The sequence below is a fragment of the Oncorhynchus mykiss genome, chromosome 1 (genome assembly GCF_057628025.1).
Source record: "Oncorhynchus mykiss isolate SJ-2025 chromosome 1, ASM5762802v1, whole genome shotgun sequence".
NCBI classification, from domain to species: domain Eukaryota; kingdom Metazoa; phylum Chordata; class Actinopteri; order Salmoniformes; family Salmonidae; genus Oncorhynchus; species Oncorhynchus mykiss.
The window spans coordinates 67773690-67786784 of NC_143022.1; the positions used below are offsets into that span (position 1 = coordinate 67773690).

Below are 13095 nucleotides of genomic sequence, written 5' to 3' on the forward strand. Positions count from 1 at the left end.
TGTCCTCTATAAAACAGCCTGCAGAGTCAGATTTCGGATTCCCACAAATAGCTGAATTAAGGGATTTAAAACTCCCTCGTAAAACACAACCAAGCAACAAGCCTTACCAACAAGCACTCATTTACTCCACAGTGAAACCCTAATAAGGTCTGGTGATTTTGGAGGTGGAAAGAAGCTGGGTAACACCCAAGACTGGGGGAAAAATGACTATCAGAGGCCAATATACATTATAGTCAACAGGCCAAACTGGCACAGGTACTGTACAGTATAGTGTCAGACAGAAGGCATGTAGCTTGCTTGTTCCATGAGTCATCACGGATGTGTATCGGGCACTGTGTGCAGGGTATGACGGACAATGCCGGGAGTTAGAAACATCTCACTAGATCAATAACGAGTTTCTCACTATCAGGAAATGTCAACATTATGATGTCAGAATATAGGAAACACCAGAACATAAAAAGGTGACTGATCATAGGCCTAGTGTCAGAAAATAATACATACTGATGTTGGTGATCTGCACTGATAAACACCTGCCCTGGTCCCAGATCTGTTTGGGCTATCTTACCAATATCTACGGTTATTGGAAAGACCGCACAAACAGATCTGAGATCAGGCTAACAAATACCTGGTCAGAGCAGAGAGAGTTGTTACAGAGTCATTTCCACTCCAGTCACATGACCTCTCCCATGTCCCCTCCCTGTCCCCTAACACTAAGAGGTGTTTCTGAGTGCACTGCCAGCGAGCCCAGAGTGTTTAGAGGTGCCAACCCGTAACGGAAAATCCATAGCGGAGTGAATTATAGCGCTCATAAGCACTCAAAGGGTCGGGCTATGGATGGTGGGCAGGCCGTAGATCACGGTCACCCAGGAAATGTGGCCCCCCGGGGGGGTGTTAAGTCTGGTCCAGGCCTGGAGGCCTACTCTGCTCCTACTCCACCCGCCTGCATTATTATTACTGAAGGCAAAATCAAATAAAAGTAATGTAAGGCAATAACACTATGGATTTTCTATCAACCTTTGGCTTGTCACTGGGCCCCTAAGAACCAGGGTTCTCAAACAGACGGATTAGTGAACCTATCAGCATCCACTGGAAAGCGTCGACTCTCAAGGAGCTTTAGCTAGCCAAGTTACACTGTGTGTGAACCTGTGGACATGCGAGAGGGAAAATGCTGGACTTTGTGTGTGTATTTTGTGCCTGTGTGTGTGTTTGTATTTGTTTGTCCAAGTGTGCATTTTCTGTTTGTTTTCCCAGGCAGTGTAACTCCAGCTCTAGTTTCTCATAGGGCTACAGACTCATTATCCTGAAGCCTAATTTAATCCTATTACTATAAATCAGAAATGCTATTGATACAAGGCCAAACAATAACAACTATCCCAAGTTTCCCCCATCTTCCTGAATGCCAAACAATTGGCCCATTCCATCTACCCCCAGAGGCACCTTTTGATCGATCTGCTCGTTTTCATTTCAGACTAAGAGTTATAGGTCACAGATTGACTCTCGATCGAAGGCAAATAAACACATTTTGCACAGTGGTCAATGGGGTGCCAGCCTAAAGAACAGTTAAGTTCTATCAGACGCAGGAACCTCTCTTGGTAGCGTACAAGTTATAGGGTTGATGCCGTTAGACCACACCGCATGATGACACAGGTACCGCACAGCGGAAACATCTCCACCTCTTAACTGTTGTGAGAAGGCCACATGTTTGTCAAAGGGGTGCGTCCTCTCTCTCCCGCAATCCTGTATCGGTTTGGATTCCTAGGAAATTCCCTTAGTTATAGCAATGACATATTCTCATCCTTTAATAATATTTACTTACACACTACCCTGGAATATGTAAAAAAAAAGGAGCTTGTTTTATTTGATGGCCAAACAATGTGGGTTAATTATGTGGAAAATAATAACCGAAAGGCCTAGCTTGTAAGTCTAGCTCTCAGTTTGGAGACACTTTTCCACTTCATTTAAATCAATACCTAACTGTAAAACACACATCATTGATCTCCACCAGTACAAATCCATGTATATCAGCCTACATCTAAACGCATGCCTGATTCACACTATAGGGCTGAAGGAAAACCGTAATGTGCTGGGTGTGATATTTTCTTCAGCAACTATGTTGGACGCGTAACCAGGCCAGCCCAGTACAGCTTGGCTTGGAACAGTTTGGCTCAGTAGTGTAAAAATGGTATCAGATCCCCACTGCTTTTGTGACCAGTGGCTCACATCAAGCGCACCACTTACACGGCTAACCTAACACGGCTGCTATCAGACTGACTTGTTTAATGTGTGTCGTCACAGCAGCCTGGGTTCTGAGTTGCAGACGGCAGTGAGGTGAGATATGCCATGTTTGTGTTATGGGCCTTCAGTCCCTGGGGATCTCTGCCTGATGCCTGGATGTGGATGTAGGAGGGCAGCTGGCTGGATGGAGTCTCAGTTACCGTTCCTGGAAAACGACTGTATCAACGGGAGTCGGCACACCTACTTGGTGAAGCCGACTCACTCAGACGGAGCGTGGTGTTACTGTATTTAAACAGCTGTTTAAATACAGTACGTTTCTGAATGGGACAAAATTTGCACTACTCAAATGCATTATGTAAAGATCGTTCTCGCCATCTCTTCATCATTCTCATACACTTACTGAAGACTAAAGTGCCTTGAGCGTCTGGAAAAATATACACGTCCTGTCAAATAATATCCATCCTAGCGTCTATAAATACATCCCATCAATGACACGATGCACTGACACGCACACCATTGAATGTTCTTAGAAGTGAATTCCAGTGCCAGATTTAAAAAAGACTGATGATGCACATGGGGTGGAAAAAAGGCCCATGTTTCTCTGAATTTTCTCACAGAGGGCCTTTGATGAGCTGTAATTTAGGGAGGATGACTCCCATTTCATGGTCTTGATTGGGAGCTGGAAAATAGCGTGGCTGGAGAGAACCGTGTGAGGAGGGAGGGGGGGGTGTCAAATGGGCATGTGATGTGACGAGAAGTCTTTTCTAAACACTAAACTCTGTCCATCTGTTGCCGTTCATTCACTCCAGGCTGTACAACACTGAATCTATTCATCTATAATCCTACACACACATGTGCATACGCACAGAGACGCACAGACACAACCTTTCATTCACTTTTGAGTCACACAGCCAAATATGGTGCATTCGGAAAGTACTCAGACCCTTTGCCTTTTTAAACATTTTGTTACGTTACAGCCTTATTCTAAAACTGATTAAATTGTTTTTTCCCCCCTCGACAATCTACACACACAATACCCCATAATGACAAAGTAAAAACTGTTTTTCTTAATTGTTGCTAATTTATTAAAAACTGAAATATCACAGTTACATAAGTATTCAGACCCTTTACTCAGAACTTTGTTGAAGGACCTTTGGAAGCGATGACAGCCTCGAGACTTCTTGGATATGACGCTACAAGCTTGGCACAGCTGTATTTGGAGAGTTTCTCCCATTCTTCTCTGCAGATCCTCTAGAGCTCTGTCAGGTTGGATGGGGAGTGTTGCTGCACAGCTATTTTCATGTTTCTCCAGAGATGTTCAATCGGGTTCAAGTCCGGGCTCTGGCTGTGCCACTCAAGGACATTCAGAGACTTGTCGCAAAGCCACTCCTGCGTTGTCTTGGCTGTGTGCTTAGGGTCATTGTCCTGTTCAAAGGTAAACCTTTGCCCCAGTCTGAGGTCCTGAGCGCTCTGGAGCAAGTTTTCATCAAGGATCTCTCTGTACTTTGCTCCGTTCATCTTTGCCTCGATCCTGACTAGTCTCCCAGTCTCTACCACTGGAAAACATCCCCACAGCATGATGCTGCCACCGCCATGTTTCACCGTAGGGAGGGTGCCAGGTTTCCTCCAGACATGATGCTTGTTATTCAGGCCAAAGAGTTCAATCTTGGTTTAATCCGACCAGGTTTAAATCAGACCAGATGGTTGTCCTTCTGGAAGGTTCTCCCATCTCCACAGAGGAACCCTAGAGCTCTGTCAGAGCATCAGGTTCTTGGTCACCTCCCTGACCAAGATCCTTCTCCCCTACTGCCCAGTTTGGCCGGGCAGCCAGCTCTAGGAAGAGTCTTGGTGGTTCCAAACTTCTTCCATTTAAGAATGATGGAGGCCACAGTGTTCTTGGCGACCTTCAATGCTGCCCTTCCCCAGATCTGTCCCTCGACATAATCCTGTCTCGAAGCTCTACGGACAAGTCCTTCGTCCTCATGACTTGGCTTCTGCACTGTCAACTGTGGGACCTTATATAGACAGGTGTGTGCCTTTCTAAATCATGTCCAATCAATTTACCACAGGTGGACTCCAATCAAGTTGTAGAAACATGATGATCAATGGAAACAGGATGCACCTGAGCTCAATTCCGAGTCTCATAGCAAAGGGGGCTGAATACTTATATAAATAAAGTATTTGTTTTTTTATTTGTAATAAATTTGCAAACATTTCTAAACACCAGTTTTTCGCTTTGTCATTTTGTGGTATTGTAGATTGCTGAGGAAATCTTTTCACTTTTTAAAATAAGGCTGCAAAGTAACAAATTGTTGAAAAAGTCAAGGGGTCTGAATACTTTCCGAAGGCACTGTATATATGTCACACACTCCACACGTATATATATAAAAAATTAAAATAAAATTTAAAAAACTATTAAAAAGCGCGCACACAGTACGGCAATAAATCAGAAAAAATACATTTAATAATGATGAATATTCTCCCAAACCATTATAACAATTTAGAATAAATTATCCATGTACTCTGGAAAGGAAAGGGGGATGGATACCTAGTCAGTTGTACAACTGAAATGTGTCTTCCGCATTTAACCCAACCCCTCGGAATCAGAGAGATGCGGGATGGCTGCCTTAATCGACATCCACGTCTTCCGCGCCCGGGCAACAGTGGGTTAACTGCCTTGCTCAGGGGCAGAACAGATTTTTTTTGCTTGTCAGCTCAGGGATTCGATCCAGAAACCTTTTGGTTATTGGCCCAACGCTCTAACCTGTGAGGCCAGTGGCCCATGACAGCCAGGTAAGGTTTCCAATGCAAATAGACTGAGGGATCATTAGTGCTGAGCAATTTGTTTAGTTTTTTTTACATTGGTTCACATTACCGGACTTAAGTCAAATATTCTGGTTGTGTATATTTCATATTTGTTTTTGGTATGATGACTATTATTTCATGAATAAAACTCTGATAATGGTAGTGACTGCCCATTGTTGCTTATCACTTATTCATAAACCATCCTTTATTCACTGCCTGCTGTCTGACAAAATCATTATTACAGCAGTTCTTTAAAGTAGAGAAGGCATACTTTTAACACGGCTTAATAACAATCCTGCACCGGAAGGAGCCTGTCAGAACAGGCAGCTGTAGGCGCAACGGATTCTGGTCATTGTAGAGAATGTTTTCTGAGCTTTTTCTAGGATGAGTTGAACAAGTCCCAAATCTCAAGAGAGATTGCGTGTTGAGCTCGCAGAAAAAAACACTAACTAAATGGAATTTAAATAATTGAACCGACGTAGGTCAATGATGTTTATCTTACCCTTCCGACCCCAATAGAATTCTAGAACGATGCTGCAGATTGCTGAGAATTTTCCAGATAAATCAAATTCTCTCACACAGACATAGCTCAAAAACAAAGAACAAATGACAATTACGCTAACTTATAAGTTTACGCTAACTTAAGTAGTTTTAAAGAGCACAACCTCTTCTTTAATATGACACCACATTCATGTCAATGGGAATAACATTCATTTGGTCTTCCATTCTGTAAAGACTCTCACTAGCAAAAAACGATGAACACTCAACAACAACAAAAAAACTAGAGTATTTAAAATTGTAGTAATTGACTAAATTACTTCAAATGTACAAAGTATAATATACACTGCTCAAAAAAATAAAGGGAACACTAAAATAACACATCCTAGATCTGAATGAATGAAATATTCTTATTAAATACTTTTTTCTTTACATCGTTGAATGTGCTGACAACAAAATCACACAAAAATGATCAATGGAAATCAAATGTATCAACCCATGGAGGTCTGGATTTGGAGTCACACTCAAAATTAAAGTGGAAAACCACACTACAGGCTGATCCAACTTTGATGTAATGTCCTTAAAACAAGTCAAAATGAGGCGCAGTAGTGTGTGTGGCCTCCACGTGCCTGTATGACCTCCCTACAAAGCCTGGGCAAGCTCCTGATGAAGTGAAGGATGGTCTCCTGAGGGATCTCATTCCAGACCTGGACTAAAGCATCCGCCAACTCCTGGACAGTCTGTGGTGCAACGTGGCGTTGGTGGATGGAGCGAGACATGATGTTCCAGATGTGCTCAATTGGATTCAGGTCTGGGGAACTGGCGGGCCAGTCCATAGCATTAATGCCTTCCTCTTGCAGGAACTGCTGAAACACTCCAGCCACATGAGGTCTAGCATTGTCTTGCATTAGGAGGAACCCAGGGCCAACCGCACCAGCATATGCTCTCACAAGGGGTCTGAGGATCTCATCTCGGTACCTAATGGCAGTCAGGCTACCTCTGGCGAGCACATGGAGGGCTATGCGGCCCCCCAAAGAAATACCACCCCACACCATGACTGACCCACCGCCAAACCGGTCATGCTGGAGGATGTTGCAGGCAGCAGAACGTTCTCCACGGCGTCTCCAGACTGTCACATCTGTCACGTGCTCAGTGTGAACCTGCTTTCATCTGTGAAGAGCACAGGGCGCCAGTGGCGAATTTGCCAATCTTGGTGTTCTCTGGCAAATGCCAAACGTCCTGCACGGTGTTGGGCTGTAAGCACAACCCCCACCTGTGGACTTTACGCCCTCATACCACCCCCATGGAGTCTGTTTCTGACCGTTTGAGCAGACACATGCACATTTGTGGCCTGCTGGAGGTCATTTTACAGGGCTCTGGCAGTGCTCCTCCTTGCACAAAGGCAGAGGTAGCGGTCCTGCTGCTGGGTTGTTGCCCTCCTACGGCCTTCTCCACATCTCCTGATGTACTGGCCTGTCTCCTGGTAGAGCCTCCATGCTCTGGACACTACGCTGACAGACACAGCAAACCTTCTTGCCACAGCTCGCATTGATGTTTCATCCTGGATGAGCTGCACTACCTGAGCCACTTGTGTGGGTTGTAGACTCCGTCTCATGCTACCACTAGAGTGAAAGCACCGCCAGCATTCAAAAGTGACCAAAACATCAGCCAGGAAGCATAGGAACTGAGAAGTGGTCTGTGGTCCCAACTGCAGAACCACTCCTTTATTGGGGGTGTCTTGCTAATTGCCTATAATTTCCACCTGTTGTCTATTCCATTTGCACAACAGCATGTGAAATGTATTGTCAATCAGTGTTGCTTCCTAAGTTGTGTGGTACAAGGGTGAATGGTGGGACTTGGGGCAGACACACTCCATGGAAACGTAGGCTCCCCTCTCAGGTGTGCTCTCACTCTTCCCCTCCCTCCACTCCCTCCGCTGCCTGTATGATGGCACCGACAGAGATGGTCACCTCGCTTCAGGTCCTTAGAAAACTATGCAGCTATTGGTTTTGTATTATTTCTTACATTGTTAGCCCAGATAATCTCTAGTGTTATTACATACAGCCTGGAAGACTTACCATCATTACGACCAGGAATACGTCTTTCCTGAAGTGGATCCTTTGTTCGAATCTCCACCCAGGACATGCGATCTTTTCCCATAGGTCGACCCAAAACAACGCAACGGCAGACGGAGCGGCCTACTGGTCAGACTCAGAAGGCGAGCACACCATCCACCGCTTCCGAGCATATTACTCACCAATGTCCAATCTCTAGATAACAAGGTGTACGAAATTAGGGCACGAGTTCCCTTCCTGAGAGACAGAGATTGTAGCACTCTCTGTTTCACAGAAACATGGCTCACTTGGGATATGTTGTCAGGCCAGTACAGCCACCCGGTTTCTTCACGCATCGCGCCGACAGAAACAAACATCTCTCTGGTAAGAATTATCTTCCAAGAGAATTCGCTTCGATTATAGTCACAGCCGTAGCCATGCACACTTCCAACTCAATCATCAAGTTCGCGGACGACACTACAGTGGTAGGACTGATTACCAACAACGACAAGACAGCCTACAGGGAGGAGGTGAGGGCCCTTGAGGTGTGGCGTCAGGAAGATAACCTCTCACTCAATGTCAACAAAACAAAGGAGATGATCGTGGACTTCAGGAAACAGCAGAGGGAGCATTCACATCGACGAGACAGTAGTGGAGAAGGTGGAAAGTTTTAAGTTCCGCGGCGTGCACATCACGGACAAACTGAAATGGTCCACCCACACAGACAGCGTGGTGAAGAAGGCGCCACAGTGCATCTGCAGCCTCAGGAGGCTGAAGAAATTTGACTTGTCATCTAAAACACAAACTTTTACAGATGCACAATCGAGAGCATCCTGTCGGGCTGTATCACCGCAAGGCTCTCGTGAGGGTCGTGTGGTTTGCACAACGCATCACCAGGACAAACTACCTGCCCTCCAGGACACCTACCCCACCCGATGTCACAGGAAGGCCAAAAAGATCATCAAGGACAACAACCACCCGAGCCACTGCCTGTTCAACCCCCTATCATCACAAGGCGAGGTCAGTACAGGTGCATCAAAGCTGGGACCGAGAGACTGAAAAACAGCTTCTATCTCAAGGCCATCAGACTGTTGAACAGCCATCACTAACATAGATGGCATACAGACTCAAATCACTGGCCACTTAAATAAAACAGACTTAATAAAGGTATTACTAGTCACTTTAATAATGTTTACATAGAGGTATCACTAGTCACTTTAAGGAAATGTTTACATATTCTACATTACTCATCTCATACAGTTGAAGTCGGAAGTTGACATACACCTTAGCCAAATACATTTAAACTCAGTTTTTCACATTCCTGACATTTAATCCTAGTACAAATTCCCTGTCTTAGGTCAGTTCAGATCACCACTTCATTTTAAAAATGTGAAATGTCAGAATAATAGTAGAGAATGATTTCTCAGCTTTTATTTCTTTCATCACATTCCCAGTGGGTCAGAAGTTTACATACACTCAATTAGTATATGGTAGCATTGCCTTTAAATTGTTTAACTTGGGCCAAATGTTTTGGGTAGCCTTCCACAAGCTTCCCACAATAAGTTGGGTGAATTTTGGCCCATTCCTCTTGACAGAGCTGGTGTAACTGAGTCAGGTTTGTAGGCCTCCTTGCTCGCATGAGCTTTTTCAGTTCTACCCACAAGTTTTCTAATCGGATTGCTGTTGTTCCGGGATTGATTTGCACTTTTCGAACCATAGTACGTTCATCTCTAGGAGACAGAATGCGTCTCCTTCCTGAGCGGTATGACGGCTGCGTGGTCCCATGGTATTTATACTTGCCTACTATTGTTTGTACAGATAAACGTGGTACCTTCAGGCATTTGGAAATGTCTCCCAATGATGAAGCGGACTTGTGGTCTACAATTTTTTTCGGAGATCTTCGCTGATTTCTTTCGATTTTTCCATGATGTCAAGCAAAGAGGCACTGAGTTTGAAGGTAGGCCTTGAAATACATTCACAGCAACATCTCCAATTGACACTTCTAAAGCCATGACAACATTTTGGGGAATTTTCCAAGCTGTTTAAAGACACAGTCAACTTTGTGTATGTAAACTTCTGACACACGAATTCTGATACAGTAAATTAAACGTGAAATAATCTGTCCGTAAACAATTGTTGGAAAAATGACTTGCCAAGTAGATGTCCTAACTGACTTGCCAAAAATATAGTTGAACAAGAATTTTGTGGAGTGGTTGAAAAACGAGTTTTAATGACTCCAACCTAAGTGTATGTAAACTTCCAACTTCAACTGTATGTATATACTGTATTCTACACCATCTATTGCATCTTGTTTATGCCGCACGCAGCCATATATTTATATGTAGATATTCTTATTCACCCCTTTACATGTGTGTATTTATGTATTTAGGAATTTGTTAAGATTACTTCTTAGTCGAAACTAGAAGCACAAGCATTTCGCTATGCTCGCATTAACATCTGCTAACCATGTGTATGTGACCAATAAAATTTGATTCGACTTGTGACTCAGAATTGAGCTCAGGTGCATCCTGTTTCCATGATCATCCTTGAGATGTTTCTACAACTTGACTGGAGTCCACCTGTGGTAAATTCAATTGATTGGACATGATTTGGAAAGGCACACACCAGTCTATATAAGGTCCCACAGTTGACAGTGAATGTCAGAGCAAAAACCAAGCCATGACTGTAGAAGGAATTGTCCAGGGAGCTCCGAGACAGGATTGTGTCGAGGCACAGATCTGGGGACAGGTACCAAAAAATGTCTGCTGTATTGAAGGTCCACAAGAACACAGTGGCCTCCATCATTCTTAAATGAGAGCTGGCAGCCCGGCCTAGAGCTGGCAGCCCGGCCAAACTGAGCAATCGGGCGAGGACGGCCTAGGTCTGGGAGGTCACTCTGACAGCGCTCCAGAGTTCCTCTGTGGAGATGGGAAAACCTTCCAGAATGACAACCATTTCTGCAGCATTTCACCAATCAGGCCTTTATGGTAGTGCCCAGATGGAAGCCACTCCTCAGTAAAAGGCACATGACAGCCCGCTTGGACCTTAAGATACTCAGACCATGAGAAACAAGATACTCTGGTCTGATGAAACCAAGATTGAACTCTTTGGCCTGAATGCTAAGAGTCCCATCTGGAGGAAACTTGGCACCGTCCCTATGGTGAAGCATGGTGGTGGCAGCATCGTGCTTTGGGGATGTTTTTCAGTTGCAGGGACTGGGAGACTAGTTAGGATCGAGGGAAAGATGAACTGAGGGATCCTGGAAGAAAACCTGCTCCACAATGCTCAGGACTTCAGACCGGGGCAAAGGTTTACCTTTGAACAGGACAATGACCTTAAGCACACAGCAAAGACAACGCAGGAGTGGCTTTGGGACAAGTCTCGGAATGTCCTTGAGTAGCTAATTAAATATCCTTGAACCCGATTAAACATCTCTGGAGAGATCTGAAAATAGCTGTGCAGCAACGCTCCCCATTCAACCTGACAGAGCTTGAGAGGATCTGCAGAGAAGACTTGGAGAAACTCCCCAAATACAGGTGTGCCAAACTTGTCGCATTATAACAAATTAGACTCTACGCTGTAATCGCTGCCCAAGGTGCTTCAAGAAAGTACTCAGTATAGGGTCTGAATACTTACGTAAATGTGATCAGTTTTTTTTTATTTGTAATAAATTTGCAAAAATGTCTAAAAACCTGTTGTTTTGTAATTAAGGGGTGTTGTGTGTAGATTGATGAGGGGAAAAAAACAATTGAATCCATTTTAGAATAAGGACCCAATGTAACAAAATGTGGGGGGAAAAGTCAAGGGGTCTGAATACTTTCCGAAAGCACTGTATTTCACTTACCTCAAAATCATTGCTTTTCAGAGTGCAAGGATGTGTCCGAATCTGTATCACCAACCAGCATCTTTCAAAGGGAAAAGTAGTTTCTGCTTTGGCGCCGTCATACTGAGTAATGAAGTGAAAAGTCAAATGACGGCATACCGCGTTTTCCTGGTTTCTGGTAGATGACAATAGCCAGGTGAAAACAACAACAGTTTCTTGCAAGTACATTTTGCGATATTGACACCGATATTATTGTTTGGGGAAAAAAGCAGTTAGGGCTGCTAGGGCTGACCCCATTTAGTCGACTGGTCGATAGTTTGTTCAATAGGCTGTTGGTCAACAGAGGTTTTTTTCGTTTTTTTGTTATTTGTTGGCTTAATGTAGGCTATTTTTACATACTGGCAATGGCAATAGTTACTTTTAGATTTATATACATTTTTATAGAATTTTGAATTTTGATTAACCACATGACTTTGATTTTGAGAGATGAAGGCTTTATTCTAAATGAAATTAAGCTGTTCCACGGGTCGGGAAAAGTTTTTTTTCTTCTGGTTAGGCTATATTGATCTCTGGCTCGCTCTTCAGAAATGTGTATGTCTTCAATTTTCATGGCAGTGCTTAAAGCATCAGACAAGCTCAGTAGCCTATGTACATACAGCACATTTTTTTCAAAGCATAAGGTGTGTCTATATGGAAAAATAACACGTTTAAAAATGTTGACCAATCTATTTGTTGACCAATATATATATATTTTTAAATTGGGGACAGCTGTAGTGGCCGTTATAGTAATTTAAAGAAAGACCGTTGACGGTCGCTATGGCTCCTAAAGAGCTAACAACGAAGGAAAATGCCCTGCTTTGCTTAAGTGAAGCTCACTTCAGTCTGTGCTACTCTGCAACGTGTTGTGTGCCTGCCCAGTGGATTATTGAAAGCTGCCTGGATGCCCATCAAATCCATGGAGGAAACATAAATAACCATATGACCCAGGGCCAGGGTCTTCCAAAGGACTTTAAATGACAGGGGCTCAGTTGCTGTGCTTATTGAACAAACAGTAAAACGCATTTAAATCCTTCAATACAGTAGACAGTCTATCAGATCACTCATAGGCACATCGCAGTGGGGTTAGTAAATGCCTAGCCTTGTCAGTTTACACTTGTCCATTGTATACTCTTGGCCTCACCTGCAGGAATGGAGTGCGACTTCGTGCCTTCGACGTGAGTGTTTGTACAGTATGCAATGTATGTCTCCGATTCTAAATCAAGAAAAGTGTCCAAATAACTCTTTTTATTTCCTGAAGCTGCATTTCGAGGAAAAACCTGAAGCAAAGGCTTGCATCAACAGTAGGCTAGTTCCTTGAGAGGAATTCAATGGTACAAAAAAGACAGACACACACACACACACACACACACACACACACAGAGACACATGCAGGGCAAGCATGCAGGATGGATGTCCTTTTGGTTGTAACCACCAAAAAGCCATTCAAACAGCTTTTTCTCTAGGATATTGCACCTAACTTCAAACTACCTTCCACAAAAGAACAATTTCGACAAAATAATCACTCAAAATGTGGTTGGCCGCAACGCAAGTTACTTTCCAACAGTATCAACACTAGTCAGACATTGGACTATTTTAAAATATAAAAACTATTTTTCATCCACTGTCTAAACTTGTAATTGT

General features: G+C 43.7%; 1 protein-coding gene across 4 annotated transcripts in view; it reads right to left on the reverse strand.

Moving 5' to 3' along the window:
- LOC110526894 (inositol polyphosphate-5-phosphatase A) overlaps nt 1–13095 on the reverse strand; it is a 273309-nt gene that overhangs the window by 161020 nt on the left and 99194 nt on the right. The gene's annotated exons all lie outside the window — the stretch shown is intronic.